At 38.2% G+C, this 27,407-nt stretch overlaps 1 pseudogene across 1 annotated transcript in view; it reads right to left on the bottom strand.

Moving 5' to 3' along the window:
* Positions 1-27,407, bottom strand: part of LOC311596918 (zinc finger and BTB domain-containing protein 44-like) — a 67,227-nt pseudogene that overhangs the window by 35,274 nt on the left and 4,546 nt on the right. The window contains exon 3 of the transcript in view: positions 2,821-3,036. The product of the transcript in view is annotated as a zinc finger and BTB domain-containing protein 44-like (transcript). The remainder of the gene's footprint in view (positions 1-2,820; positions 3,037-27,407) is intronic.

Raw genomic sequence — 27,407 nt, 5'->3', positions numbered from 1 at the left:
AATATTTTGTTTTCCCCATCAATGGTTATTGATAGATATGCTGGGTAAAGTAGTCTGGCCTGGCATCTGTGGTATCTTACGGTTTGCAGGATCTCTTTCTAGGCCCTTCTTGCTTTTGTAGTCTCTGCGGAGAAGTCGAGTGTAATTCTAATAGGTTTGCTATTAAATGATATTTGGCCTTTTCCCCTTGCAGCTTTAACTATTTTTTTCTTTATTCTGTATATTTTGTGTTTTGATTATTATGTGATAGGCTGCTTTTATTTTCTGGTCTATTCTATTTGGTGTTCTGTAGGCCTCTTGTATATTTATAGGCATCTCTTTCTTTAAATTTGGAAAGTTTTCTTCTACAATTTAGTTGAGAATAATTTCTGGTTTTTGGAGTCTGATATCATCTCTTTCTTCCATACCTATTATCCTCAGATTTCCTCGTTTCATGGTGTCCTTGATTTCTTGGATGATTTGTGTCAGGATTTTTCCAGATTTAGCATTTTCTTTAATGGTTGCTTTCAGATCTATGATTGTATTCTCTAGTCCTGAGATTCTTTCCTCCATCTTTTGGATTCTGTTAGAAAAGATCGCCTCGGTGTTGCTTGCTTTCTTCTCTGAGGTCTCATATTCCCATTTTTCTTCTGTCTGTATGTTTATCATTGAATCCATTTTCATCTTCATATCTTGAACTGATTTTTTAAAATTTCTTTCAGCTGATTGTTTGTATATTCCTGAGTTTCTTCCATTGCCTCTTTTTAGGCCTTCAGAGCTTGAACCATTTTATAGATTGCCTTCATCTGGTTGTTTGTATTTTCCTAAAAATTTTCCAGTGCCCCTCTGTGGGCTTCTTTTGTGTCTTCCACCTGTTTGGCTGCTTCTTCTTGAATTTGATTATGAAATTTATGTGTTTCCTCCACTATCATCATCATTACTAAGAATTTGAGGTCATTTTCTTGTATTTCTGTTGTGTTTGATTTCTCTGGGTTGTTTTCTTTGGGATAGCTGGAATCTGGAGATGCCATTTTTTTTTTTTTTGCATATACTTTTATGCTGTCCTTTAGACATCTTGCCTTCTCTGTTTTTTTTGGGTAGCTTCCAGAGTTGGGTGGAGGGAGTCTGATGATATATACACTTGTTTTCTCATGGTTTCCCTAGGCCAGAAGCTCTGATGCTTCACTGGTCTTTATGAAACGAGGCTAGCTCTGTTGATTCATACTCTCACAGGCAGTGATCCTCAGCTCTCTTGTACTGTGTGTCCTGCAGTCGTTCTGGGTCTCTGAATATGTGTTTTGTCAGGCCAAAGTGTCTCTAGCCTTCTGGGTTCCCTTCTACCCCAGGACTCTCCAGGGACTGAGGCATGTTGGGTGGAGGTGGTCTGATGGCCACTCTACTCCCTGACTCCCTGAGAATTCCTTAGTCCTGCAGATTTGGTGCTCTGCTAGTCTGTGGTTCCTGGTAGCATTTCAAGACTCAGACTTCTTGCAGAGTCCAGGTTAGTGTCAAAATGCCCAAACCGTCCACACACTGAGTTCAGTTCATGTGTCTGTACCCAAATGGGTCTCAGGGCCTATTCCATGTACCTATTCCAATTAGTGCTGAGTCCAACCAGGGTCTTGAGCCTAAAGTGCACACCCAGCTCTCTGAGATCATTTAGAATCTCATTGCCCAAATTTTTTGCTGAGTCCATTCAGAGTCTCAGAGTTGGGACTGCCCGTCAAGTCCAGCCAGGAATCTGGGCCCAAACCACTCTCTGAGCTCAGCTAGGTTCTCTGAGGCCAAACTGCCTGGTAAGCTCAGCTATTGTCTCTGGGCCCAAACTGCCCACCAAGTCAAGCTTGAGTCTCAGGGCTGGGACCATGCCAAGCTCAGCTAGTGTCTCATGGCTCAAACTGCCTGCCAAGTCCAGCCAGGGACACTGGGCACAAACCACAATATGAGCTCAGCTAGATTCTCAGGGTGCAAAGAATCTGCTGAGCTCAGCTAGGGACTCTGGGCCCAATCCATGCAGCGAGCTCAGCTAGGGTCTCTGGGCCAGAAATGCATGCAGAGTCCAGCCAGAGTTTCTGGGCTGGGATGTCACACAAAGCTCAGCTAGTGGCATTTGGCCCAAAGTGCTTGCAGTGGTCAGTTATAGTCTCAGGGCCAAAACATCCACCAAGCTCAGACAGTGATTCTGGACCCAAACTGCGCACCCAGTCCAACCAGAGTTTCAGGGCTGGGATGTCACAAAAAGTTCATCTAGAGTCTCTGGGACAAAACTGTCTGCCAAGCGCAGTTTGGGACTCTGGCACCAAACTGCACACTGAGCTCAGCCAGTGTCTCAGGGGTGGAAATGTGCACTGGGCTCAGCCAGGGACTCAGGACCCACACTGCGCTCTGAATTCAGCCCAGGACTCTGGGCATAAAATGCATGGAGAGTCCAGCCAGTGTTTCAGGGACAAGACTGCATGCAAAGATCAGCTAAAGTTTCTGGACCCAACCTGCCCAACAAGTCTAGGGATTCTGGGCCGAAACTGCTCGCTGAGCTCAGCCAACGTCTCAGGGGCCAAACTGCACTGAGTCCAGCCTACATCTCCGCGGTGGAACTGCGCACTGAGGTGAGCTAGCATCTCCATGGCGGAACTGCATGCTGAGCTGGGCTAGCATCTCCGTGGCAGAAGTATGGGCTGAGCTGAGCTAGAGACTCTTTGGGGAACTGTGTGCTGAGCTGAGCTTGGGACTCAGAGGCCGAACTGCACCCAAGTCCAGTTTGGGTCTCAGGGCACCATGCAGCATGCCTCAAATCCTGCCCAGAGTCCCCTCTTCCACAGCAACTCCCACCAGCCACCACACCAATCACCTCTGTCGTAGGGCTCTGACCTGCAAACCTCAGCCACCTCCGCCGCCGTTGCTGCCACTACTGCCGCTATCACTGCTGCCGCTGCCGCTGCTTCCACTGCCGCTGCTACTGTGCTCCTCTCATGTGCAGGGGCATGCATGTCCTCTTCTTCCTGGTCCCTTCGAATTGTGGAGCACTCCTGTTGCAGTGGTGTGGGGACCTCAGTGTTCCTAGTTCAGAATTATGTGCAATTCCCTGAATTGTTTACTGGAGCTTCTAAACATGGTCCATACTGCTCACCGCTATCTTGGATCTCTTAGGTATTATTAATATGTCACCACAACAAGTCAAATGAAGCCTTTTAGCCAAATGTCTTTTAAATGGATCCAACTCCAAGTCACTACGTAGTTGTGCAAGAGGTATAATGCATTCTCCATTATATAACAATTTCTTCCAGATTCTAGGAAAGAATGTGAAGGTTTACAAGTCAAGTTTTACAATTCTTAGAAGACATCATTCAAATAAAGACACAAAATTTCATTTCTAATATTGGAGTACTAAAAATTATATGTGTGAAAACATGTCCTTTCATACAACACATACTACTTCTCTATGTACAATGTGATTTCTTCATTAACCATGCTTCACAGGTATGTGTGTGTATCAAATAAAAGTGATTACATAGTCTTCAAAATCTTTCTTGGTGGTCTGATTTCTTATGTGATCCTATATTCTTCTTTTACATTTTAAGATCACACAATTTTCAATAATGTTATCAGATTTTTTATTCATTTTCTAGAGATTTAATTTTTATTTTAAAATTATGTATATGCTTGTGTGTCTGTTTTGGGTATATGCACATTTGTGCTAATGTTCTCAGAGACTAGAGACATTGGATTGCTCTCAAGCTCAAAATACATGCAGTTGTGAGCTTGTTAATGTGGGTGGTGAAAATTCAACCACGGTCTCTTGCAAGTGCATCAAGAACTCCTCTTTCCCAAGCCATCTAATCACCCACATTCAGTGATATCTTATTATAAATATATAATTCAAAATGCAGTACAAATGATGTCTAAAACATGCTTAAAAACCAACAAAAATTGTAAAGATTTTGCTATACTCAACACAACAATCCTTTTAAAAAAGGATCAATCTATTTTCTGGTAGATAAAAGATAGTGAATATCAAAAACATCTCTGTACTTCTAGAAATGTGAAGATTAATGCTGCTGATGGGATCATAATGAAAGTGTTCAGTAATTGAAAGCTGCATGAAGAAATAAAAGATACCATAACAACAAATAGCAGAAAAATCAATAAAGAGCTACTATTAGTGCGGGTATTAACTGTAATTCCAGTGTATTTTTTTTTTTTTATTCTTAGCTGTCTTTGTGTAATGGACATGTTTGTGTGTTTATGTATATGTAGGTACATGCATAGCTTGTCATTGCTATTTTGTGGTTTCTTTTTTTTTTTTCTCTCTCTTTATGCCCCTGTTTAAACCCCTATTACCAGATATGAGAGGGAAAATGTTAAAAAATGGTGGGGATAATTGAATTTAATTTATTTCTTCTTGGAAATCAACTACTATCAAACCAAAATCAACCCCTGTATACCAGGGCCCTAGAATTCAAATACCCCTGAATTGTTTCTAGAATTCCAAATGTCACACAATCACAGAAACTACAGCTGAGAAATCCACACCTCTGCTAGAATAGAAGGAAAATCTTAGTCAACTGTTGGGGACATTCCAAAGTGCCCAATAGCTCTACACCTAGGATTAAAACATAAGCACATTCTAATAAGATTTCTGTGTTTTTTCAAGAAACCAAACTTCCAGAATTCTCACTACACCAATGTGTATTAGAATTTGCATGCAGCCATGTAAAGGCCCAATGTAGATCCTAGGAGCTTTCCTCCATAACTGTCTAATATATTCCTTGAGATACTTTCCCATTTGAACCCATATCTCATTGGTGTGAATTATTTAGCCAGTAGCTTGCCCTGGAGTGCCTCACCTCTGTGTCTGAATAAAGGTATTAAAGGTAGATCCCCCTCCCCCATTAACTTAACAGGACTCTAGGGGGATCCAAACTTTTGTCTTCATGCTGCTGTTTACCCAGCAAGTACTTGAACCATTGAGCCATCTCCCCAGCCCAAATATAATATTTTTTATTTTGTACATGGTTTAATACAGTAATATTAAAACTTGTTAATATGAAAATCATTATTATTATTATTTCAGTTTGTAGCATCATGTTTTCCTGCATAATTCAAGAAATTAATTCATTTAAAATGTTATTAGCTTATGTTTTAGGCTACATATTTACCTTAAACTACCTACTGCAAGAAGAACCATGAAACAATCAGGAATCATATAAAAGTTACATTTATCATGTTTTGGCTATTTGTATTTGGCAGCCTTGAAGAAAACATGTTTCCTATCTTGGTGAGTATAGAATTCTGAAAGCAAAACAATATCTTTAATATCTCATCATTATCAATGTAAAACATTTATCTAGATCTAAAAGCATATTAACTCCTAAACAAGGAAGTTTAATTCTAATACAAATCTAACTAGTTTTCAACCCCATCTGAGACTGAGTATACAGGGAGTTCAGGTTAACTGAACTAAGTGAGAAGTGAGAAATGAGAAGATGACAAAGACAGTTTACTGACTTAAGAGTCACCAAAAATTATCTGTAATGTTGGAGCATCATCTTCATCATTCTGGCACAAAGTGTCTGACAGACATCTTTGTGAGGCAGAAGCTATTGAGGACACGCTCATTCTATCTTGGCATAGTTTGGCCATTGACTCCACCTGCATTCAAGCTTGCCCACTTTTAGGCAGAATTCTGTCTGTGGCAGAAATGAGGACATTTTGCTAAGTCTCTTGTTTGCCACATTTGAAGCCATCTCCATAGGGAGGTTCTTTGAATCTTATCTGTTATGACCTATCCAGGGGGGAAAGTGAGACAAATAATGGTGTACTACCCAAGTCAATGACCGCTACCCAGGGATAGCATCCTGGAATGAGTCTGATGTTACTGCTTGGAATAGCTGAGTGCAGCCTTCTTGTTTTGGAACATTCTGCCTTTGTATTTACTTTAATATCAGAACTTTTCATACATAATTATCTTGCTAGGAGATTCCCTAAATTGGGACTGCTGCCAAGGGTCATTCAGATGATTTCATCATCAAGTTCCTTTCCCCTAAGGATTAATCATAGTTTATATTATGACCTACAAATAAAGTGATTAAGAAAGCTCCAGATAGTGAGAAGAAGAGCTTTTAAAAAACTGTCTTGACACACAGATGTTTGGCATAATGAGGGAACATTGACCTTTGATAAAGGGGGCATATGCATACTGTTACCAATTTAATGACTTAAGAATAATCATTAAAGATTGATGACAACGTTATTAATCTGAATCCTGTATTTTGAATTGTATGAAAAAATGTAACCACAAAAAATAGCAATATAAATTACCTGCTTCATCTGCAGTTTGATTTCTTCTCATTGTGATTGTAGCCCCCTCCTTCATCTGCTCCAGATCCTCCCTCCCTCCCTTATGCCATCTACCTTCCTCCCCTAGTCTTAGAAAATGGGAGCTCTCCTCCACTAATATCTAACCTCAGCCTAATAAGTCTCATCTGTGTTACCTGTAACCTCTTCCTCCATGCCCTGGCAAGGCTGCCCTGCCATGGGTAAGTGATCGAAGTTGAGGAGCCAGAATCCATGTCAGAAGTAGTTGCTACTTTCCATATGTGCTGCCTATCTACTACATGTGAACAGAGGGTCTAGGTCCATATCATACATAGTCATGGTTCATGAATCAGTCTCTGTATTGTATTGCGGTTATCCAATATTATGTGGCTAGTATTTGCTTATAAATGAATATATACCATGCATGTCTTTCTGGGTCTGGGTTACCTCATTCATGATGATCTTTTCCAGTTCCTTCCATTAGCCTACAAATTTCATTTATTTCTTGTTTTTAATTGCTGAGTAGTATTCCATTGTGTAAAGGTACCTCAGTTTCTTTACCCATTCTTCAGCTGAGGGACACGTAGATTGTTTCTAGATCCTGGTTATTATGAATAAGGCTGCTATGACCATAGTTGTGCAAATGTCTTTGTTGTATGGTGGAGCATCATTCAGATATAAACCCAAAAGTGGTTTAGCTGTATCTTGAGGTAGACTTATATCCAATATTCTGAGAACGCACCATAATGATTTTCAGTGTGGCTATACAAGTTTGCAATCTCATCAGCAATGGAGGAATGTTCCTCTTTCTCCACATCCTTGCCAACATGGGCTTCAGATATACAGTTTTGTCCACAGTAGAGGCTTGGTCTAGCAACAGGCAAAGCTATGGGGTGCTTTTGCCCAATGGTTAGTATATCACAGTCCAGTGTTGTAGACATCTGTCATATAATGTTTTGTAGCCGACCTGAGTCTTATGTCATTAACCCTTCAGCTAATTGGGCAAGATATTTCTTAAGAGACTTATTAGTGCCAAAGCCTAACAGAATAGAGCATAACAAGATCTCTGAGGAAAGATTAGGCTTGACAGAGTGAGAGTACTTCCTATGCTTTTTAGTGGAAGATGTTACTTCATATCATGTGATTGTTGGTAGTTCATAATGCATGCTTCTGTTAGGCTGCCTCAGATTTCTGGCTACTGTGGGGATGTGCCTGTGATCTGTGGGCAGAACTATTTATTTATGAAGGAAAAAAATAGAAAATGAGTAAATGAAAAGCTTTATAAAAGGTGTGGCTCAGTATAAAATTTATGAGTTTGACAATCAAGATGAAGTAGCAGCATATCATCTGTGGTGATGAGCAGAACTTTAGTCCAGGGATGTTTTATTCTCAGAACACTTGAGAGTGAGGAAGTTAAAGAGAAGAAAGGTAGATGCAATTACTAGGAGTCATGATGGAAATGCTTTCTTATTTATGAGTGTGAAAATTTTGGGAGAAAAGCAATATGAAGAGAATGTCACTGATAAGAGAAAATATAGTGGAGCTAGACCCCATTAAAATAAGTGTGTTCCAGAAATCTCAAATGGATAGCCACAGTATTCTGTACCTGGCATCAGAAAGCTGTAGCTTGATACCCTCTGATCTGCCCTTTAGACCAGAAGTGTCTTAAATTGCATGCCTCAATGTGCATGGTATTATTTTGCATGGCAGATATTACAGAACTATATATTTCACATCATTAGCTCATGATAACCTCTCAAAACTGTTCATTTCAAATTTTGGACTGTATACCTTCTCATGATGTGAATAACATGAAGGGAAATTTATGCAAAGTAACACATCCTAATAACATGATGGAGATAACACCATTCTTGCAACATATTTCCCTATGACTCTGAGATACTCTAATCTATTCACTGCCCAGCCATGTCTATGTATAGTGCAAGTAACAAATCTTTTTCTGGTGCTGATCTAAAATATGGGTTCCTCTAATGTCTTCATCCAGTCGGTTAAATTTCCTAGCATTGTAAGCCCAGACTTTATTGTGCAAATTGTAGCAGGAGAATGTGGTCACTTTCTTTACTACTGCTTCATATGACTCAAGGGAAGATGCACACAATGCAGGGCATGTAAACAATGTAGGACAGAAGTTGTGGCAGGTCTGATGCCATATATTTAAAGATGATTCATAGCCTATGTCTATCAAGAGTTATAGAAAGGAAAGTCTTCAAACCACTGAAATCTCTACTCTAAAATAACTACCCAACATGTCAACTATGGGAAGACAAAATTAGGTATAGTCACTAATGCACTGTTTATTGACATTTATAGCTTTCCATCATTTTTCTGAAAGAAAGTGTCCCATTTACCAGCAACACTGTTTCACTGCAATATCTGAACTGGGCAGTTTTCAGAAATAGGAAAAAAGACATTTCATACATCAGGAGATAAGACTGCTAATTCAAATTATGAGGACTGAAAAGTCAAAGATTAAGATATATTTTAAAATGTGAATATGAGCCTTTTAGGATAAGAAATACTCAACCAAAACAACATAATAGACTGATGTTACCCTTAGTATACAATAACATATTTAAAAGCTATATTAATCACAGTCAATAGGAAGAAAGAATGTAGTGAACCAAAGCAGACACCTCTACAAAAAGTTATGAGATGAGGTAAGGCTTCCTGAGAATGGCCGTGGGAGTGAATTCCATGGAATCACATCTTCCATTCTCAATCACTTAGCAGATGAGAACTTCAAAGACTGGTGCCTTCCAGAGTACCAGATCCAGAGAAGCTGAGGTAATTTTGATTTGCTGGTTTACTTATTTATTTATTTGTTTATTTATTTATTTATTTATTTATCATTTGTATTTATTTTTATTGTGGTGGCTGTATGGATTTCAGAAGACATCATGCAGGAGAGAGTTGTTTATTTCCAACATGACACTTGCTGGACTAAACTCAGGTCATAGTTTGATGGCAAGAACCTTAAATTTATGAAAATCTTGACAGCCTACATTTTGTTGTTTTGGGATAAAAAAGAAGGAAGACAAATGAAAATTTAAAACTGACATTAAAATAAAACATGTATTGATATGTGCTTAACATTAAAATACATATGCATATATGTAGTCTTTAGAAGAATCAGAACCTCTCTGCACATTGGTAGTCCAATAGGTGATTAATTTTGACATTTTTATCTCATGGGAGAGAAAACAGGCTCTGGCTATGCCACCAAGGCTGACCTGTAACTCATTTCAACCTGACTCAACCTAGGAATATGGGAATTATAGGTAGGCATTACCACACCTCTCTATAATGGCAAATTACTGGAAATACTTCAATATTCATTCATCTATAAAATAATAATTGTGTGGAAAACACTTTGAAAAAGTATCTTTTAGAATCCAAAATGGCAGACCCAATCCTACACTGTGTCTGAAAAGAAGGCAAACCAGAATTGCACAGTGACATAAAGACAAAACTGAGAGCTACAAAACATCAGAGCTGATAATTCCCAGGTGAGATGGATACACATTGTGTGGGGGCATGTGTGGTCTGACCCCTGCCCATCCAACTAACCCACAAAAATAACCTGGGGAATAGCCCTCATTAGTTGCTGTTTTGGGAAGGACTGTGGCTTATCTGTGCAACGTAGGATTCTCAGCATCCATCTACTGCTTCTCAGATCTGGGACAAGGAACAATGGACAGGCAGAGCTGAATCCCAGGACTGGACACAATTCACATTAGCTGCATCCCAAGAGCACCTCTCAGCACCTCAGCTGATTGCTAGCCTAGCATGGCTGGGCTACAGAACAGATAAGCACAGCCCTTCCATCTCAAGAGGGCCTGTGGAGGGCAGAGCTCAATCCAGGAGCCATTAGCCACCATCCTAAGAGCAAGTTCAATCCTTAGTCTGTCTCTGCCCACTTGCCTAAAGCATACTGCTCCGAAAAAGCAAACAGGCTGAGGAGAGACCTGCTTAGGCCTCAATCTCCCTTAACTCCTATCCTGTTAGCAGTCTCTTGCTCGGATCTCACCCCAGCAACCTATGACTTATTGTCCTGATCCACCTGTCACAGAGAAGAGACTTGTGTGGGTCATAACCCACACTAGCTTCTGCTTCATGAGCAGCTTTGAGCTCCAATCTCTATCTGCCATCCAGCAGCTTACTGATCTAGCTGATCTGTAACATAGCAGATATACAGAGCAGTCAGGGAACCCAGCTTAGCTGACTTGGGTGCAGGCTCTCACACCTACTTGCAACATCCTGAAGAGGCCTTAGGGGAGCACTAGAAAATAAACTTAGGATTGGAGGTTCTCCTTAATTGCTTCCAATGTGCCTAGCCAAAGTGAGACACAGACAGCAAACTCATTAGAGGAACCTCTTGGCCTATTAAAACCAAAGACAACCAGATGCCTAGAGGACAGCAAAGAAGACTATCAACAAAACTCAAAGTCATATAACAACACCAGAAAGAAGTAATTCTAACACAGCAGGCTCTGGAGATATGAACACTCATGAAGTGAAAGGAGAAGAGTTTAAATCTGAGGTGATGGAAATGATAGAAGCTCTGAAAAAGAAAAATAAATCACTCAAAGAAAAACAGAAGAAGGAACTGAATAAATCCTATAAAGAATTACAGCAATATATATCTGAACAGATGAAGGGATTCAGTAAATGATATAAAGAATTACAGGAAAATTTAGTTGAACAAAAGAAAGAAACAAATAAGACTATTCAAGATCTAAAGACGGAAATAGAAGCAAGAAAAAAAACACAAGCTGAGGCAATCTTTGAGTTGGAAAACATATGGAAGAGAACACGAATGAGAGAGATAAGCCATGCCAACCAAATACAAGAAATGTAAGACAGAATCTCAAGTGTGGAAGATATGATAGAAGTTATTGATATGTCGATCAAAAAAACATTAAAAGTTCCTGACACAAAACACCCAAGAAATCTGGGACACTACAGAAAGATCAAATCTAAGAAGAATAGGGATAAAAGGAGAAAGTGTCAAGGCCCAGAAAATATTTTCAACAAATTCTTAGAAGAAAATGTCCCCAACTTAAGGAAAGTTATTTCAATAAACATACAATAAGCCTACAGAACCCCAAATAGAGTATACCAGAAAAAAAATTCTCTCACCACATAATAATCAAAACACTAAATGTACAATACAAAGAAAGAATAATAAAAGCTACAAGAGAAAAAGGTCAAGTCACATATAAAGGTGAACCCATCAGAATTACACCTGACTTCTCAACAGAGACTATGAAAGCTACAAGAACATAGACAGAAGTCAAGCAAACCATAACAGATCACAGATGCCAACACATACCACTATACCCAGCAAAATGTTCAATCACCATAGATGGAGAAACAAGATATTCCATGACAAATCCAAGTTTAATCAGTACTTAACCAAAAATCCAGTCCTACAGAAAGAACTACAAAGAAAAATCCAACACAATAAGGCTACCTTCACCCAGGAAAACAAAGGAAGTAAATAATTCTGCACCCACAAATACAGAACACAGAAACACACACTCTACCAAGATGAAGAAAAAAGAAACTACCATCCACTGGTCATTAATATCTCTTAACATCAATGTCCTCAATTCCCCAGTAAATAGACAGGTTGATAGAATGTATGCAAAAGTAGAATACAGTATTCTCCTACATAAAAGATATACACCTCAGCAATAGATATAAACATTACCTCAGAATAAAGGGTTGGAAAACTGTATTCCAAGCAAACAGGCCCAAGAAGCAAGCTGGAGTAGCCATTCTAGTATCTGGTAAAATAGCCTTTCAAACAAAACTAATCAAAAGAGTTGTGCAAGTTCACTACTTTCTCACCAAAGGAAATATATGTAAAGTCCTAAATATCTATGCTCCAAATGCAGGAACACACACATTTGTAAAAGATAAGTTATTAAAGCTTAAATCACACATAGAATCCCATACATTAATAGTACGAGACATCAACACCCCTCTCTCCCCAATACACAGATTATCAAGACAGAAACTAAATGAAGAAACAAGGAAAGTAATAGACATCATGAAACAAAAGGACCTAACTGATATCTACAGAACATTTCACCCTAACACAAAAGAAAACACCTTCTTTTCAGTACCTCATGGAACCTTCTTCAAAATTGAATACATACTTTGTCACAAAGGAAAGCTCAACAAATACAAGAAAATCAAAATAATCCCTTGCATCTTGTCAGACCACTGTGGAATAAAGCTGAAACTCACCAACATGAAAAATAGCTAAATACCTATAAACTCATGGAAACTGAACATCTCCCTACTCAATGACATCTGAGTAAAGGACCAAATGAAAAGAGAAATTAAAAACTTCCTAGAATTCAATGAAACTAAAAATATAACATACCCAAATTTATGGTAAACAATGAAAGCAGTGCTAAGAGGGTTCATTGCATTAATTACCTTTATAAATAAATTTGAGAGATCCTATATGAGCAGCTTAATATAACTTCTGAAAGTTCTAGAACAACACAAAGCAGACATACCCAAGAGGAGTAGACAGCTGGAAATCATCAAACTCAAAGCTTAAATCAATAAATTGGAAACAAAGAAAACAATTCAAAGAGTCAACAAAACCAAGAGTTGGTTCTTTGAGAAAATCAACAAGCTTGACAAACTTTTAGCCAAACTAACTAAAAGGCAGAGAGAAAGTATTCAAAACAATAAAATCAGAAATTAAAAGGGAGACATAATGACAGACACTGATGAAATTCAAGGAATCATCAGGTCTTATTTCAAATGCCAATATGCCACAAACTTTGAAAACATAAATGAAATGAACAGTTTTCTTGATATCTACCAACTACCAAAATTTAGTCAAGATTAGGTAAAGAAATTGAATTGTCCTATCACACCAAAGGAAATAGCAGCAGTTATCAAGTGTCACCCAACAAAAACAAGAAAGCCCAGGACTATATGGATTCAACACAGACTTCTATCAGACATTCAGAGAAGACCTAATACAAATTCTCTTCAAACTATTCCATTAACATTTACATAGAAGGAACATAACCAATTGATTTTATGAGGCCACAGTCACCTTGATACCTATACCACAGAAAGACTTAGCAAAGAAAGAGTATTTCTGACCAATTTCTCTGATGAAAATTGATGCAAAAATAATTAATAAAATACTTACAAACTGAATTAAAAAACACATCAAAACTATCGTTTATCCTGACCAAGTAGTAGTCATTCAAGGCATACAGGTGTGGTTCAATGTATGGAAATCTATTGATGTAATTCAGCATATCAACAAACTGAAAGAAATACACTCCTCCATTGCTGGTGGGAGTGCAAACTTGTACAACCACTTTGGAAATCAACCTAGTGCTTTCTTGGGAAATTGGGACTAATTCTACTTCATGACTATGCCATACATTTCCTGGTAATATACCCGAAGGATGCTCCACCATACAATAAGGACATTTGCTCAACTATGTTCATCGCAGCCTTATTCACAATAGCCAGAATCTGGAAACAGCCTAAATGTCCCTCAACTGAAGAATGGATAAAGAAACTATTTTACCTCTACACCATGGAACACTACTAAGCTATTAAAAACAAGGGAAGTTTGAATTTTGCAGGCAATGGACAGAACTAGAAACTTTTATCCTAAGTGAGATAACTGAGACCCAAAAAGATATGCGTGGTATGTACTCACTTATATGTAAATTTTAACCTAGTATAGATGTCCTCAGAGAGACTCCACCAAGTAGAGGATAGGGACTGTTACTGATACATGAACCTGGATACAAGACAGAGTGTGGAGAGTATAGGGTAGCTTTTCTAGGCCACAAAGGAAGTGGTTATATGTAGTACAGGGGACACAAAAGCTGAGGGCAGGCATGGGGGGGGAGCGCTGATCTTCCTATGGACTAGGAGAGGGAGGGAAAGTAAATGAGGGAAAGGATGAGATCAGAAGACAATGAGGGAGGAGTGGGACCAGGAGGTGTTGAGAGAGGGAGTGGCAATTGGGATGTAAATATTTCAAAGTGCAGGAAATGAAGATAACTTATATTCCTAATCCAACTTCATGGGAACATATCTGAGACTGGCAGAGATATGAATGTAAAAGCATAGTGTGGCTTCTTGTTGGCCACAGACTCTCTGTAACTTATTACTAGATGCCTTTCCTAGTATAGCACGAAGAAAGATTTTCAGATGTCTTTCTTCTGCTCATACAATGAGCAGAGAATCAGTCTTAATTTCTCTGTACATCCCATACACTTCATACAATTATAACGATACAACTGTATAATTCTTGTGAGAAATTATGTTTTTACAACAAAAGAACCTAACATTGATACTGGATCAGACCTGACAGGATTCATTTCTCTCAGCATGCTGGAGACTGAAATCCTCCATCCTCTTTGCTCCAGCCGCAGACATCTCTGTTGCTGTTACCCATCAGAATTGGACAGCTTCCCAGACAGAATTATAGAAAGCTTCTGATCAAATTTGATCCAGCACTTCAATCTGTCCTACACAGGACTCCAATTAAGCCTGTAATCTCTCAGCATTTAGAAACTGGACCTCAGTCGAATCTCTGCCTATACAATAATGCACAGACCACTTCCATTCAGTCCTCATTTAAATCAGCACAACTTGTGGAGCTCTTTGCGGTGTTCCAGGTTTTCAAATCTTGGTGGAGTATCCCTTTAATGTATATACTGACAGTGCTCATATTTCCCATTCTGTTCTGCTTCTTGAAACAGTTCCTTATGTTAGACGCTCTACAAATGTGCTTCCCCTTTTTATTGAGCTTCAGGAGTTGATTAATTCTAGTTGTCACCCCTTTTACCTTGGCTACCTCCGTGCCCATTCAGACCTTCCTGGCCCTCTCTCTGCAGGAAATGCTTACACTGATGCTGCTACATGCTTGACTTTTCCTGTTTCAATTGATCCTGTTGAGCAGGCCAGAAGGAGAAATGCTTTGCATCATTTAAATGCCCAGACCCTCTGGCTGCTCTTTAAAGTTACCCAGGAACAGACACAACAAATTGTTAAACAGTACCCAGCATGTTTCACCCTATTGCCCACTCCCCATTTTGGAGTTAATCCGAGGGACCTTCTCACAAATGACATCTGACAAATGGATGTCTCTCACATCCCTGAATTTGACAATCATAAATATCTTCATGTGACTATAGATACTTTGAGTGGATTTATTTATTCCAGTTTACATACTGGAGAAGCCTCAAAAAGTGTTATACCTCATGCGTTAATTTGCCTTGTTGTCATGGGTAGACCTAAGGTGATAAAAACGGATAACGGGCCTAGATACACTGGGAAAATCTAAGAATTTTTCTGACAATTGCAAATTAAACACATCACTGGCATCCCTTACAATCCTCATGGAAAGGGCATCATTGAACATTCCTATAAAACTATGAAAAACAAATTTCACAAATTAAAAATGGGGGAGCTATACCCCATGAAAGGGTCTACAAGAAATATTTTAAATCATGCATTGTTTATTCTCAACTTTCTAACCTCGGATGCTCATGTCAAATCTGCCACTGATCGCCTTTGGCTCCCTGAAACCAATAGGAACTATATGCCACAGTCATGTGGAAGGATCCCCTCACGAACAAATGGTATCGCCCAGACCCAGTTCTCATCTGGGGCCCAGGATCGGTCTGGTTTTTCTTGTTTTTTGTTTTTTGTTTTTTATTACCAAGGAGGGAGCTGCCAGATGGCTGCCTGAGAAGCTCATCAAACAAATAGATGCCTCTCCTCCCAACTGTCCTAATAAAATAGATCAGCCCGTGAGTGATCAAGATATCCAGGGCTGGGAGTCCCACTGAAAGCCTTCTTTTCTTTTACAGATGAAACTCTCTTGGATAATATTCTTCGGGTTGCTGCTGGGAAGCCAGGAACTGCTCTCGGAATAGAAGGACAGCATTCATTGACCCAACAAATATACCTGGAGGGTAACTGATCATTATGGGGAGATACTCCAAACACAATCTCTGGTCACATCCCAGAGTTCATGTTTCCCAGATATGTACTTCTATTTGGGATTCCTCTTCACTTGTCAAAAAGGGGCAGATGGTGACACCCTTCTGCTTGCCCAGACTAGAAAAAAATATCTAAAAAGTGTGGCAGAGCTGAGGCCTTCTATTGTGTTACCTGGGGTTGTGAAACTTCAGTAGTTGCCAAATCAACATATTACTGGACACCTGGGGCTTTGGGAGACTGTACTGACATCACCATTAACAATCTCTGCCTTCACCCTGGCCTCTGGAATTCCTCCTGTTATACAGGGTCTCCATACATCCCCACACTAAAGTTATCTTTCACACCACAAGGAAAAAGCAATGTGATTCCTTAGGAAAATAGTCTGAACTGGGATCTGCTCCTACAGGTAAAAGCCCAGACCCTGGAACTATTATTAAAATACTCCTCAAGAATGAATTGGCTCATGCACCAGTGGCTGTAGGACCCAACCCAGTCTCGGTCTCCTACCAAATTCCAGCACTCCCTTCTCCTTCTTCCCCTCCAGACACTGCTATGGCCATTACTAAGAATTTGGTTCTGGATACCCATCACATATTACTTGATATTATCAAACATACTTATTTGACTTTAAATCATTTTTTTCCTGAGTTAATAAAATCATGCTGGCTGTGTTATGATTCCATCCCTCTTTTTTATGAATGTATCTCAGCGATAGAAAACTTTCTATTTCCTCAGATCATTCTAAGTGCAGATGATCTCAACAAGGGGATGCCAAGTTAATCTTAAAATCTGTCTCTGGCCATGGATTATGCATGGCAGAAGAATCCCTCCTTCATATAAAAATCTATCTCTGTAATATGACCATCATTGAGATATCCTCCCTTTCTGATTATCTTCTTCCTAGTATCAATACTTGGTGGGCCTGTAGTGACGTCCTTACACCCTGTATATATGCCCCTCATATCAAGGAAAATGTAACCACCTTCTGCATCCTTATCCAATTAATCCATGTCTTGTATATTATACTGAGGATGAGTTTGCTGGATCTTGGAATCATGTTAATGATTATGCTTTATTAAGAACTAAAAGAGAACCTATAACAGCAGTTACTCTGGCTATTCTCCTTGGCATGGGTGCCTTGGCTACTTGGATAGGCATAATCTCTCTCGTGCTGTCTAACATGCATAATTCTGACCTTTGCCTTTCGATCAATGAGGACCTTAAAAGACTGGAGACTGCCATTTCACACCTGGAGAAACCCCTCCCCTCATTGGCTGAAGTAGTTTTGCAGAATAGAAGAGGTTTGGATCTACTTTTCCTCCAACAGGGATGGCTCTGTGCCGCCCTTAAGGAAGAATGCTGTTTTTATACTGACCATTCTAGAGTTATATGGGATAGCATGGCTAAAGTTAAAGAGGGATTAGGAAAAAAGGAAAAAACAGAGGAAAGTTGGTTTCAAAATTGGTTTTCTGCCTATCTCTGACTCACTACCCTCCTCTCATTGATACTGGGACCTATGGTATGCCTTCTTCTCCTTGTAGTCTTTGGTCCCTGAGCCTTTAGGAAGCTTACTGAGTTTGTTAAATAGCAACTTGACTCCTTGGCATCTGGACCCATACAGATTCACTATCACAAACTTGATTTGGCTGACCAAGGCTTGGCAGGGTCCTGTGACGACTTGTTTTCAATCCAATTACATGGATCTCATTCGATTGTTTGCATATTGCTCTCATGAGAACAGCACAAAATTCAGACACTGCTTGCTTAATGGGGCATGGGCACATTCAAGTGGTGTGGGACTATGTGAAGAAGGGGGAGGACCAAATTGTCTGCTTCTGAGTCCACAGAGAAGCAAACTTGATTGCATAGAGGTTGGTGTCCAATTGTCTCTGACTATGGGCTGATGGGGATGCCCTCAGACATTAGGTCAGGATACTCCTCTCCTCCTCAAAAAGATACCTTTCAGTCCGTGAATGCCTTTGGAAGATGAGGTCAATAATTCACCCCTCTGGTTAAGGCTCACTACCTCCACGGAGTCTCTTCCTTTGAAATTTGTTTATGACCTTTAAGCCTCTCCTTTATTTACAGGCAAAGGAGAGATGCTGGGGGCCAAGATCTGTGGATAATTAACAGAAACCAGTCTTGTGCTGTTTCCTTGAGAAACAGAATGCTGAGATAAGATCACTAGATAAGTTACAGGAAATTACTTAGGACATGTGATGCCTTGGAAAAGCCTGTGGTTGAACTGCCATGATGATCAACTCACAAATATCTCCTCATTTCCACAATGCTTACCCTTGATAAACTACTATGTGAAAAATAAAGTTTGAGAACTCAATCAGACACTTGACTTGTCCTTCTTTGTGCCTCTTGTCGGCACACTTGTTCCTCCCCTTCACAGGTACCCTTTGAAAACCCTGTGGGCCAGAGCAGTGTCTGAGGGGTGTTGAAGATGAGATAGTTTAGTTTTACAATCAAGTTTAGTTGGTTAGGGTATAATATCTTTTTAGATCATGATAAAGGTTTTAAGTTAATAAAGATGAGATATGATAGACACTGAATTTCATTCATTAGTTTAGCTCCAACAAGATAGAAAAGATGTTTATGTCAAGTTTGACAAATACAAATAACCAAATCAGTATGAATGCAATATTTATATAACTCATGATTGTCTCATGGTTCTTTCTGCTGTATGTAGGTTTGTTTTATTCATGTGTAATAAAATAAATGTATATGTTTTTAAGTATCTTTTAAGAGTCACAAAAGTAGAAGAACATATCTACATGTTAGAGAGAAAAGTTTAGGTAGAGTCAAATAGAAGCCATGGGAAAAAACTGTAACCACAAATACCATCATCACTAACTCTTCCACTGGCAGTGAGGAAAGCTCAGCACAATAAGCCTTCTTCTCCTCTCTCTCTTTTGTGTTTTAGTGCACTTTGAGACATGTCCTAGACACTGTCACTTTAAAAATACTACTTCATTTTGTATATCTCCTGGTTTAGTGTGAGACTCGATAAGCCTTTTCTCTGTTTCCTTTGTTATTCTATACAGAATACCATCACTTCATGTTTCTTTCCCTCTTGGGATCAAATTTTGGTAAGTCGATTCATGAGAGTTTTTCTACATATTGACATTCAGATTAATTTCTTTCTTTTTTGTGATTTTTAAATTTTTATTAATTTACTCTTGTTACATCTCAATGGTTATCCTATCCCTTGTATCCTCCCATTCTTCCCTCCCTCCCATTTTTCCCCTTATTCCCCTCCACTATGACTGTACCTTAGGGGGATTACCTACCCCTGTATATGCTCGTAGGGTATCAAATCTCTTCTTGGTAACCTGCTGTTCTTCCTCTGAGTGCCACCAGAATGGATAAAGAAACTGTGGTACATATACACTATGGAATACTACTCAGCTATTAAAAACAAGAAATTCCCGAAATTTGTGGATAAATGGATTGACCTAGAAATGATCATAATGAGTGACTTAACCCAGAAGCAGAAAGACTCAAATGGTATATACTCACTTATATCTGCATATTAGCCCAAGGGGCATGTCCCATGGAAGCCTTCACTTACCAGGAAACTGGGACGGAAGGAAGGACATTCTATTGGGACTCTAGATAAATTTTTTCTTGATTTATGTTTTTCTTTTTACCGTTCAGCTTGAAAGGGAAATTTGGAAAATGCAATACTTTTCATGAAAATATACTTGGAAACAATATAAAGAAACTGTAAAAATGTTATATAGACTTATTAGGTAATTATTTAATTAAATAAGTTAAAGTTTATTATGTATCTCGTTTTTTCTGTTCGAATAATAATTATTCTGTTTTCTCAATGGAAGTTGCTTGATTGCACACATGGAATTTAGAGTTTAATTATTTTTCTCCCACTTATATGAGCTATATTTCATTTAATTAAACATTTCAAAACTGATTTTCATTTGTTATCATAAACGTAATACATGGTAGTATGAAATAAGAAAACATAACTAGATATGCCATTAATGCTGTTGATTATTATCATTATTACTAAAATAATAAATTACTCCAGCAATCATCCTTGTTCTCTGACCCTTATACTCATTAGCCATCTCTTCCATGAGTCCTATTCATTACTAAGGAAATCACAGTTGCTTATTCTCTCTACTTTGATGAGTTGTGAGGACCTATATTTACTAGCTGCCATCCACTACCTAATGAGGCTTCTGTGATGAGGGTTGCCTATTGAATGTGTCTATAGGTATAAGGACAAGTATTTAGGAAGCAAGTAGTAGTAGGGCTTATGACCTCTCAGGCCTGTATTCTTAGGCATATTTACTGTGGATAGCTGCCCTTAGTGGCTCTTGGCTTAAAATATTGGACAATTCCTCCTTTTCTGTAGACTCCATTTTCTGTACCTCTGCCTTGCAGATAGCGGGCTGGGGTTCATGACACTCTACCCAGACCCTGGGAACTGCTGCCTGACACATAGCATGCTCTACTCAGTCCTGCGGTGGGGGTGCTTGCTTATCTTGTGTCCATAGGTGCATTCCCTCAGAGCTCACTCCCTTATCTTGGAGTTCTTCCTGCCAAGGAAGGATAGCGGCATCTATGCTGTTAGGTTCCCACAGCAACCCAGTTTACCCCAAATGCCCCTGCCCCTGATATTCCCTATATAAACTCTGTAAGAATTTTCAATAAATGGGGCTTGATTAGAATCCAGACTTGCCATCATTTCTTCATGTCTTCATTCCTTTTTTCAGTCCTGCACCCCTTCCCAGGTTCCATTTTAAGACCCTGTGGGCTGGGGATTTTACAGTGAAATACAAGTTCATTTCTGAGAGTAAGCCTTCATCCAGTTAGAAAACTGTTGATTGCCACTGTCACAGCCATAAAATTATAGCACTAAGGAAGCCAGAGGTAGGCGCATTTCTGTGAGTTTGAGGTCAGCATGGTCTACAATGCAAGTCCAGGACAGCCAAGGCTATATAGGGAATCCCTGTATCAAAGCAAACAAACAAACAAAACAAAACAAAACAAAACAAAATTTTTGATTAACTCTGTAACATTTGAGCCACTATTGTATCACTTGTCATATCCTACGAGGCCTAATATTGAAGACAGAATTAACATGTTAGAAAGGTTCACATGTGGATAAAATTGTTACTTCATTCATCATGAATTAATTGTCCCTGTCATTGCCAGGAAAAGACTTGTCACTGTTGTTGCAGGATAAGATCAGGGTAGCCAACACCATAACATGGAAAGAGAAGGGATTCATGAGACTCTACATTTAGCTAACAAGCTACTGACAGTAAATAGGCCCAGTGGAAGGGAGGTGCAGTTTTCTACAGGGAAATGGGCACTGGTAATTGCCCATATTCCCGACATGATACTCTATAGCCATGAGTATATAGGTATCACAAACTGGACTTAATGAGGGGAAAAAAGAGACATGAAATTGAGAGAAAGATATGGATGGGTTTCTAGGTCAAGTTGGAGAGGGCGATGGGAGTAGGGTGCAAGCATACATATTTTTGTGTGTGTATGAATATGATGTAATATATTCATGCTCATGCATAAAATTATAAAATTATAATTATGACATAAAATGATTTAAATAAAAATTAAGTCACCATATCTATACTTTTAGTTAGTTAAATGCTTACTTCAAAAGCTCATTTACAATGTGTGTTTTCAGTTTAAGATAAATATAATAAATAAAATATTTAGTATATTTCAAATTATGTAGTTTAATAAAGTAGATGCAGTAACAAATCATAAATTTATTTTGAAATATATGTTTTCAGGTTTGATGCTGTGAAAAATCACAGATGATACATGGTCCATATGCCTCTGTGGATAGTATAGAAAATAGCTAGGACTTCAGAAGGTGATATTTGTACAATTTTTAAAAGAAAAAATGTCATTACAAGGAATAACTTGAATGAGTGTTAAATGGATTAAAATTACAAGTAGTTTCAAATAAGGAAATGCACCTAGAATAAAGGGTGCATTTATATTTATTTCAAAAATAATCAGCCATCTGAAAGAAAAGAGACTCACTCTAGGTCATATGTTGTATAGGTTCAATATATGTGTTGTTGAATGTAGGGCTTATGAAGAACAGATGGCATGACAATACACAAAGTCTAGCTGTTGAGAAGTACTTAGTCAGGATGTTACCCCTTGATCTTAACCGTCAAGATGTTTAGCCAGGTGTGGAAAATGGAATTATATTGTCATTCTAGCACTTAAGAGGCTGACACAATAACTTTAACATTTTTAGCACAGAATAGTCTAAATAAAAATATGCTGCTGTGTCTAAGGAAATGTGAATTTTGACTCATAATGTTAACAATTCCTGAAGAAATATTGTAAAGGAGGTATATCATTTAATTTTATTATTCTTCAAGTTTTTGTACATGTTATGTTATACAGTGTGTCATTTATGACTTGTGGGGTACGGAATTAGGATCAAGGAACGTAAGCACTGTTGACTTCATAACATTCATGATATTTCAGGGCAGGCATCTGGCTGATGTCTCTTCAGAGATGGCAGGCAAAGGTTTCTAACAATGTCAGGCTTTGCTTCATTCCTTCTAGCATCAGAAAGATGATAAACGGTATCTCCGGGGTTCTACCTTAGAGAAAGTCACTTGAAAATGTGTTGAATGTGAAATTAAAGTATAGTTTAAGATTCTAATATAAAAATAACTAAAAATGCTTCATGTGAGCAACAGTGTAACTTGCTTTCTTCTTAACAAATTGAGCAAAGATAAATGACCAGATTCTTTTCTCATTGGCTTGGAACATGAAAGACTTCTCCACACAGCAATGATTTTCTCATCTGCTGTCCCAATGACATTAGGAAGTGACATTGTAGCTGGATGTGAAGTACTTGATGTGGGTGATGGCACTGAACCATGGTCTACTACCAGAGCAAATGTTTTCAATGCCTGAGCTATGTATCCAGTGTTTATACTCTTTTAAAAATATTTTTGTATATGTCTGTTTGTGTGTGTGTGTGTAGGTCAGAGGATAATCTATGAATTTTTTTTTGCTTCTACCACATGAATTCTACCGATCACTATCAGATCCTTAGGCTTGGTGGCAAGCACCTTTACACAATAAATCATCTTCACCATGTTTTTGAGAAAGGATTTCTCTCATTTATGCCACTGTCATGTGTAGTCCAGGATATCTGTATCAACTTCCAATTTTCATATATATATATGATATATATGATATATGATAGATATATGTCATAAGAGAGTAAAATAATCTTCTAATCTTCTAGTAAATTTCATTTTTCACATTTTACTTCTCAGGGGTAATGCCAAATTGAATACAGATACAAAGTTTAAGTGTAACTACCTGCTGATTTGACATTAGGCAAAATTTCATTATAGGCATTTTTATAGTTGCACAATGAGTGCTTTCTATGTGCCTGGCTTAGTGGTAATTGAAAACAAAAAGTAAAGGTCAGTTATTTAGTGCTACTAAGAATAACCTTTTATTCCATGTCCTTTGTTAAAAAAACACTTGATTTGTCAAATATGATAATACATATTTCAAAGAAGTTGTTTGATGTCCTTTGGGAATTGAGTTTCCACTGGTAAGGATCTGCATGGGTAGAGTTCTGCAGAAGTTCACATAGAAAGGAGGAATCCTGATTTTCCCTTAGGAGATTCTACAGTTATTGGAAAAGGTATGTATGAGGGCAAAGAAACCTGAACATTCAATATTAATGCTGGACATTCAGGTACATTCCTGGATCCAAGAGGCCAACAGAGACTTCATCATTCTCCTCAGGAAAGAAGTGGGGTCTTCAAAGGTCAATTCTATTATAAGCCTTTGTTTTCTAATGTAGTTAACTGACCAAAACATGTATGTCACTAGGCAACCTATAGAAAAGAGTGAAATTTTCTCTTTAACCTGAATACTTGGGGTCATAAGAAATTAACACACTGTCTGAAAGAATTAGATAAATTGTTTTGATCCAAGCAAATTCTCATAAAGTGGTATTTGCATCAAATGGGTTACATACTTATTTTGGGGATAGAAACTGGGTGTTTATAATTGAGAGGAAATAGTGGAAGCCTCTGGACCTCTAAGTTCAGCCAACCTGCTAGTAATGAACTCTGCCTGACCATGTACCCAGCTGAAGACAAGCCAGCAAGACTTAGTCTCCCTTTCTTGTCAGTGTTTAATTGCCTGTAGCTGGTAACAGCTAATTTTTGTAACAGTTCTCAAGGAGGTCGGAGTTGTTTGCTCATGTATGACATGGCTATCAGAAACACATTCCTTAAAGACTTTCTGAATCAGACCCTAGCTTACTTCTAAGACTACATGGAAAGAGAGAAAAGAAATATGACTGTACCCAGAAAGGAAGTTAACACTAGGGTATAACTATGTTATTTAGAATTAGCCTCATGTTCTAGCTTCATTTTTGTTGCTGTGATATAATACTATGAAGAATAGTAACTTAGTTGAGAAAAAAAAAATATTTCCACTTGTAGGTTAGAGTCAACCATCCTGGATAAATCATGACAGGATAAACAGATAGTCCTATCATATGCATAGTCAATATCAGAGAACAATGAAGGCGTACACATTTACTTGCTTCTTCAATTATGCTCAGCTGGTTTTCTCAACTATTGTAAGAGTCGTGGAATCACTGCCTATGGAATCTGCTGGTTCTTCTCATGTCCAATTAACTCCTTTAAACAATTATTCACTAATGGGCCAATGCAATATAGATAATCCACTTTTGAGACTCTCTTTCCAGATAATTTTGGGTTTTACAATGTTCACTGTAAAAAAAAAAAGAAATATGACATGATGTATTTATTTTTAGTTATAAGCTGAAAATAGATTGTGTGAAAAGACTTATAAAAGTTCTGACTTAGTGGAATGATGACTGATTGGCATTCTGTTCTACAGCCATATAATAGGTAAATCTGATGAAATTAAAATACTTAAATACTCTCTGAAAACCATAAATTGATTCTTAAATATTATCTTGTTCCACATTGTACTTCTTTTTGATTTTACATATGTCTCTTTCATGATTATACATATTTCTTTGTGATTTTCTAATTATTTTCTCCTCAAAAGTTACTTCCTGTGTTATTATTATTAAAACATGTAGTTTCTTTTTTCATTTGAATATTTATCAGAAAAAGATTTTGATTCACTATCGATTTAATTTAAACTTTTTGTACTGTTTTGCCTCTAGTGGACATCTTATAATAATGACACCTAAGTTTATTTAACCACAGAACTCGATAATTGACATAATTTAAACTTTAGTGTGTTGTACATGTTACTCTTTAACAATTGATATACTCATCATGTTTTCACTGGCATTCTGACTTTTTGATGTTTCACAAGGTTGTGAATATTTGTAGATAAAAATATTGAATTAAATTGATTGATTGATTGATTGATGTGTCTGTGTGTGTTGAGTGTGCTACACCACATGTGTTGAAGTACAGTTTGTGGGAGTCTGTTCTCTCCTGTTTACATGTGGGTTCCTGGGATCCCACTCAGGTGTCACACTTGTCAGTAATCTCCTTTCTGGATTGACTGAGACACTGTTAATCTTGAGATTCACTACACAAAAACGAATCCCATCACTTAGGCCAAATTTGAAAAGGACTTTATTAAATATTAACTATTGACCAAGAGATGGACTTTGGTCAGTACCCTCCCTGGAAATTTTCAACTGAGTGGCCACAGGATATGTATTAAAAGGAATTTATGGACAGAAACTCATAAGCCACCATACATTCCCATAAGGCTTTGTTATTTTCCAAGAAATACAACTCCCAGTATTCCAGGAAGTTAGCTGGTCCTTGGATCTCAGGTTAATTCTGGGTATTACACTGTTTCAGCAACTCAGTTCATTTTTTTTTTCATGGTTCTTGTCTTCTTCGACTAAAAAAATACTGTTTCTGGTATGGTTTACTCATAATCATTTCCTTCTATCTTAAACAGATTCATATATTATTACAAATCATATTTCTCAAGACATGTATCCCATTCTAACCTTAAATGTTTTATGCACTGAGTTCTGAGCCTGTTTTAGATACCACTCTGTCATGGAGATGGAAAGTGTATAAAATCATGCCTCTTTTAGGCAATGTTGGAGTTGGAACATGAAACCTAGGACTCCATGCATGGTATACAGGTATGCTCCAGACTAAGATACCCACAGTAACACTTGAATGATGAATTAAATAACGGCTTTAACCCTTCAGAAGATATTCTTGGGAAGTTTATATTTACACACACGTGGTTACAGGAGGCATATAATGGTTTCCTTGTTTTAATTTTGCTCATACATATTTGCTTTTAATATATTTCTTTTTCATAGAGGCTTACTTTATCATTCACATCACACTATTGTTCAGTCCACAGTAATTGCTGCCTTTTCCCTCATTCAGTTTCACAAATACTGGCTGACACCTTACTGAGGGCCCTATCTATAAACCTTTACTTGTCAGTCTTCTGGGGCCTAGACTTTGCACTTTCCTATTTGGAGTTGCTAAGCTAAAACATAAATATCAAAAGGCTACTGCTGGCTACTAGTGGTGAAACATGCTCCTCAGCCCACTTCTTGTTGTCTCCTGTATTGCACCTTCAATTCTTTATTCTTCTTTCCTGCATTCTGTGCCCTGTATTCTTCAGAGCTCTCTGTGACTCTGGAGTCAAAACTCCTCAGAGGCCTTACCATGCTATTGTCTCTCTATCTTCTTTTAGTGGTAATAATGTATCTAATAAACTTCATGATGTGTGAGTGACCTAAAAGCCTAAGGTGGGCTGAGAAATTCTGGACTGATAATACCTTCTGAAGTTTCTGATAGAAAGATCCATTTTTCCCACTTTTACTACTTAATGACTTCAGAGGAACTGATGTGCAGATAGAATCTTCTATCCCATGCCTTTACACCCTCAGCTGTTTTACAACTGACACTTCTGCCTCTCTCATGAGTCTAGCCTGTTTTAAGTTGACATAAAAAGTGCCAGTTCAACTGACTGCTTGTCAGTTTTACCCATAAACACACCACTTCTTAATTAGGACCTTTCCT

Source organism: Acomys minous, assembly GCF_964271855.1.
Source record: "Acomys minous genome assembly, chromosome: 1".
In the NCBI taxonomy this organism is placed as follows: Eukaryota; Metazoa; Chordata; class Mammalia; order Rodentia; family Muridae; genus Acomys; species Acomys minous.
This window is presented reverse-complemented; position numbering and strand designations above follow the sequence as displayed.